Consider the following 6391-nt stretch of genomic DNA (forward strand, 5'->3'; position numbering starts at 1 on the left):
AAAAAAAAAAGGAAGAAGAAGAAGAAGCTCCTCCAGGAAGGGATGATGGGAAATTCCTCCAAACAAGGGAAAAGAGGCTCCAGATTTGTCACAGCGGGGCTGCCCTCAGACTCCTAGGCAGGTAGTTTCTCTCCTGCCTCCCCCCTCCTCCCAACTGTAGTAGCCAAGGTAGGGTGGTCTAAGCCTATCCACCAACTCTCCTGTTGTCAGCCCTCCGATTGACGGGGGAGTTTCACTTAGGGACACTGGGGACCCAAGGCAGTATCCTCAAGGATGGAGCATCCCAGAGCGGCAGTGCACGCCAGGAAAGGGGACGACGATGAGCTCCCCGAGCCACGGAAGTATCCACGAAGATGACCCTCTGTCTCCTCTGAATGTCCTTCTTGAACTTCCCCCTCCTTTTGAGACCCCTTCAATCCTCAGGACCTCGGCTGCCAGCCGCTGCTAGGGGCTGACTCTTGGGTCTTCCTCCCGGCATACCGTCTTCTTCGTTCTCAGCTCCTGGACCCCACATCAGGCTGATTCTTGCGGGGCCGAGGCTCCAGGGGAATAAGAGAAGGCTCAGAGACAGGTAGGACTCCTTCCTAGTAAGCAGGCGCAGCGGACCCAGTTGGGAGAGGACCATCTGGTTGAATGCCATCCGAGGAAAGCGCATGCGCAGCTTAGTCCAGGAAGTGCCGTCCTGCCTCGAAACTTCATTTCCCAGAATGCATCGGAAGGCGCCCCCACCCCCCTCAGGTGGAGAATGACGTAAACTTCCATTATGGGAATCGCCCTTCCGGATGTCCGAGGGCTGAAGCCGCGTCCCTTCTAGGAGGCCAGATTCCCAGTTGGGGCCCCGGGTGCGACTCCCGGGGCTGAACTCGTGTGTGAGTGAAGGAGGGAAGGACCGAGGGCGGGAGTACGCACGCGCAGAGGCCGCCCTCCTTCCTCCCGGGGCGAGTCAGTGCGCAGGCGCGCGCTACCACTCCACCTCTTCTCCCCACTGTACAGATCAAGGGTTGAACCGATGTGCCTAAGGTTCTTTCTCTGGAGAGCGCGCGCTCGAGTGTACGTGTTGGTCTATTTGTGTGTGTGTTCCTTGCACTTTGGCATGCAGCCTCAGGGGGTACCTGGGATCGCGTGTGACCCCCCACACACACGGGAAGGCCTATCCTAGAGAGTTTGGCCACGGATTCCTCTTCGAGGATCCCCCCCAACTTTTCCTGTTGATCCCTCCTGACCCCTTTTCTGCCGCAGCCCCTGGAGCCTGTCTTGCCCGCCCTCCTGGGGTGACCCTGTGCCCCCTTCCTCCCTCCCTCTCTGTGCCCCTCCCCCCCGTCCTCCTCCATTCTGTGCCCTTCCCCCCCCACTCTGCGCCCCTTCCTTCCCCAACCCTTGTTTCTAGTTCTCCAGACAGCTGACCCTGCCCATTCCTGCCCTGACTGTTCCTTCTCCACAGTTACGTGTGGGTGAAGCACCCACTGTGTGCCATACACCGCCAGGTGCAGAGGACGAAGAAAGAGGCCAAGGACAGCTCCAGCCCTCAAGGAGCTCCCAGTCCAGCTAGGCCATCCGCAGGACCAGTGGGAAATGAGGCGGGTTGGGACTAGCTGGGGTTGCAGCCTGCAGGGATGTGCTTCTCCTTGAGGCAGATGCGGCTATGAGGGGAGGTGAGACCCTCCTTGGGACTTGCTGAAGTAGAGCAGAGGCTGGAGCGCCTGCCAGCCTGGGGCACGGCCAGAGCCGAAGCTCAGACACTGGAGGTGTGGACTTGTCCGTGGTCCGCCCGGAGGCCAGGGTCACTGGATCAAAGGGGGAGGGGGGAGGCTGTAGGAAGACTGGAAAGAGGAGGGTCAGGTAAGGAAAGGCTTTGAAGCCCAACCGGCATTTTACATTGGATCCTTGGAGCTATCTTTGATCTCTTGGAGTGTATTGAGGTTTGGCGTTACCAAGTCAGACCAACGTGAGAAAAACCATTTAGGTGGCTGAATGGAAGATGATTGGATTGGGAGAGTCTGGAGGCAGGCAGACCCACCGGCATGTTATTGTATTAATTCGGATGTGAGGTAGGTAAGAGTAAAAGATGAAATGACTGAGGAAACAGGTTTGATTTAAGTGATGAGTGCCATTTGGCCAACCTTGGCATCAAGGCTCTTCCTCAACTTAGGGCTGGACTCCAAATGGGGGAGAGTAGATTTATACATTTAAAAATGACCAACTCATTAATAGGAAACAGTATTAAATAATCTGATTTGTAATTGGATGAAATATTAGGGACTTACCGAGTTGGGAGAAGGAGAGTGAACAGGCACAATTCCTTCAAATTCCCCAGAAAAAAGAAGTGTTCCATTCCTCTCCAAGCATCTGTAAACAATTAAAGGAGCAAGGAATCAATAATTGATTGATCATATGGGGCCATTTTTTCAATAACACATTGAGATGTACAATTAGGAGAAAACTCCTTTAATCAGTCTTAGGAACTATGTTTCTGGTCAACATAACCTCTCTCCTTGGTTAAGGGTCTCTAAACAGCAGGTACAGATGATCCAATTTTCCAGCCACACAGGGTTAGGTTCAAACATGGCAATGTGGTTTTCTCTCAATTCCCACAATCGAATAAGCTTTTCTCACAAAGCAGAATTTGGAATAAGCCCATAACTGAATAGAAAGAAAACTGAGCTAGCCACAGAATTGGGTCACAAGATGGAGTCAGTGTGGTTCACTTAATTCTCACAATTGACCATTTACTGTCCTAATCCTCTCAATTCCCTCATGAGTTTTCCTTTTTCCTTTGGATTTGGAGTACCCCACCCCTTGCCATGGGTCACATCTGTAAGCCAAATATATGAGATTTTTCATAAATTCATAATCAGAATTATGTAAGTCAGGTTACAAATCAAACTACTTAGAGTACTCATAATGGACTAACTTTGAGAAGGGAGATTTACATGTCACCAAGGTAACCAAGAACTTAAACACAGACATGAACACCATGAAACAAATGACCAAAGCAAGACAATAATCATCAATATTAACTAATGTCAAATTTCCTTGTGTCCTAATAGTCTACTCCCAATATCCATTTAGTCAGCACATTTTGAGTCATAGATGTCCTGTAACGATTAAAAATGATAAAGGCTGATATTATGAGGAAAAGTAATATTTTAATTACCATGGCCATGTTGGTAAAATATATAAGACCACACACCTGATAAAAGCTATTTTAAACCTCCCAGCATTTTTCTTCCCTCCACCTGGCTTCCTTGTACCAAAAAAGAGACCAGTCAAAGCCCCATCTCCCCATTTAAGTCACGCTCTACGTTGGTTGACGTCATCACGTCCAAAACCGGAAACCCATTGGATCACGGAAAATGTCTCAAAGTCCCCCACATGTCCACAGGAAGTTTGTCATATATCTACATATTTTGAGGCTTAATACTTCTAAATAGAACCCCATAAATTCTAAATAACACAGTCCTATATAAATTCCAAATTTCAAAAACTCATAAGTAGGGAGCATCATAGAAAATAGAATACCTAGAACCAGGAGGACTTGGATTCAAATCTAGATTCAGACACTTTCTAGATCTGTGACCCTGGGCAAATCACTTAACCCCTTTTGCCTAGCTCTTGACCTTCTGTCTTAGAATTGTTACTAAGATAGAAAGTAAGTCTTTAAAAAAAATTAATGTGTCAACTTGTAAAATCAACTCTTCTATCTTTTAAAATGGAAAAAACAATTTTATTTTCTTTACAATTATTAATGCAGTTTTATTAACCTGGTTTTGAGAACTGATTACTAAAACATACTTAAATCCTGAATTTCCTTAGTATTTTGGAAGCCAATTATATAAGTATATGTATATAATTATTGTAGGTTTTTAAAAAAAATAAACCCTTACCTTCTGTCTTATAATACTGTGTATTGTTTCCAAGGTAAGAGTGGTAAGGGCTAGGCAATGGGGGTTAAATGATTTGCCCAGGTTCACACAACTAGGAAGTATCTGAGGCCAGATTTGAACCTGGGACCTCCTGTCTCAATCCACTGAGCCACCCAGCTACCCCATATAGTTGTGGTTTAAAAAAAATAACCTTAACTTCTGACTTGGAATCAATATTGATTCCAAAGTAGAAGGAAAATAATGGCTAAGCAATTGCTGTTAAGTGACTTGCATAGGATCAAATAGCTAGGACGTGTCTGTGACCAGATTTTAACCCAAGACCTTCCATCTCCAGGCCTGGTTCTCTATCCACTGAGCCACCTAGCCGCTCTGTGTATAGTTTTTAGAAGAAAAAAATATATAATCCTCTTGCCTTCCCAAAATTTACTCTTCCATTTAATTAGAAAATTTTTACATTATAGCTTTTTCTTAGTTATCTAATTCCTCCTTTAGAAGAATATTATCTCTATGTTATAATTTGCCCACAAATTATAAGGTTTTTCATATTTGTATCCTATTACAATAATTCTGAGATGTTTCAATATCAGTCTATTAATGAACAGATTTTGCATTATACTTAAAAAACTTCCACTTCTCACTTACCCTAATTATAGATTTTGCTATGAAAGGAAAAGGAGGGGCATAGTTAGGACAATGTCATCTATCGTAACAGGGAAAAACCTCCCTTAGCTCTGTTTGGTTCCAGGCATGAGTCATATCTGACAGCCAATCAAAGAAAAGTATCAAAAGCAAGGCTCAGGATTAACCAGGTAGGGAAATATTCTGTTTAGAAAGGATCTAGAACAATGGGAAAACTGAGTCAAGAGCATCCTACCGTAGGCTATGTTAAAGTTGTCTCCAAAACTCTTCTCAAGCACAAACATACAGACATCCATTTGTAACATATCTTGGACCGTAGCACATGCCATTTTCTACAATTGGCTCCATGACAATTCAGACAAATATCCCTATAATCAAAACTCAAAACAACAGTAGATCATAATCCCAAAAAATTTTGCCTCAAAGAGCAAAATTTCACTAATCATACTTAGGACTTGAATATTATTAGCTTCTTCATATTTCCCTAATAGTTATATTTTATTTATCCTTTACTTATAAATGAAAATTAACCACATTGCAGGGTTTAGTATTGAAGTTATATCTTTAAACTACTCTATACATTTTCATAATTTTTATAAGTGATAGCCAATATTTTCAAATTAAAACTCACTATTATGCTAAACTTATTTATCTTAAAACTAATATATCCCATCAAATACTTGTTTTGAAATATCTAGATTTTTTTATCACATTCAATTAAAAGTTTAATTCATAACTAAATAGAATCCTGATCAAAATTATCTTTTTAAGAGCATTTTTGATATAATAGTTTCTTAAGCTTCATAATAAAAGAGAATTTAGAAATATAGTGATAACATGCACAATATCCTATATTTAAAACATGAAACAAAACTCATTACTAGTCAAATTCTTGCTGATCTTAGCTCCAATTAATTTAATTATTTTTAATTAATTTTTAAAAAAGAACTCCATTGCACAACCTGGCCAGATCACAATTATATACTTCAAAAGAGAAACAGGCTACATGTAATAGAGATCATGCACCATCCTCTTTTTCTGTTTTACTCTGTATATAGAAATGTAAATTTTATTTGGTGGCTAAGTCCAGAATTTTAAAGAAGTTCTTTTCACAATCTCTTCAACTATGACAGTTATTCCATCCAAGAATTCATTGAATCTGAAAAATACAACAATAGTGTTAATGTTAAATGCTAACATTTATATAACACACCATGCTAATCCCTTAACAATTTTTACCTTTTTTAATACAACAACTCTAGGAGGTAGCCCCATTTTACAGATGATAAAAACTGAGGCAAATAGGATTATATTCCTAGGATCACGTAGTTTTCAAGCATCTGAGGTGGAATTTGAACCCTCGTCTTCCTGACTCCAGGCCCAGTGCCCTGTCTACTAAGTGGCGCAGTAGATAGGACACTGGGTTCTTCTTTTTTAAAGTTTAATTGTTTACTTTTTTTTTTTAAAGTGAGTTTAGTTAAGTTTTGATCCCTTTAAAGTTTCTGGCCCCAGATGTTAATGAAATTTGCCCTGTTGGCCTATCTTTGCGGATATGCACGTGCACAAAGTTACCTTGTCTACCCCTTAGTGGACAATATATTGCTTTGAGAAAAAAGATTTATCACCAAATGTCACTCATTCTCACGGACCCCTGGGCGGTGAGCCCTTGATTTCCCCAAAGTATATGCCAGAGTGGATTTTCTTTAAATATTTCATGAATGAATAAAACTCATCGTTGGCCTTTTTGTCCATCCAAGGTCTGCAATCTCCTCTGAAGGTCCTGAGGAACCGTGTGAGATTGGGGTTTCTGGTCCCGCCTGCTGCCTGTAGAGCCTCAGTTCTCTGGGGACAGCCAGGGTCCGAGGCCC

Source organism: Gracilinanus agilis, chromosome 4, assembly GCF_016433145.1.
Source record: "Gracilinanus agilis isolate LMUSP501 chromosome 4, AgileGrace, whole genome shotgun sequence".
NCBI lineage: Eukaryota > Metazoa > Chordata > Mammalia > Didelphimorphia > Didelphidae > Gracilinanus > Gracilinanus agilis.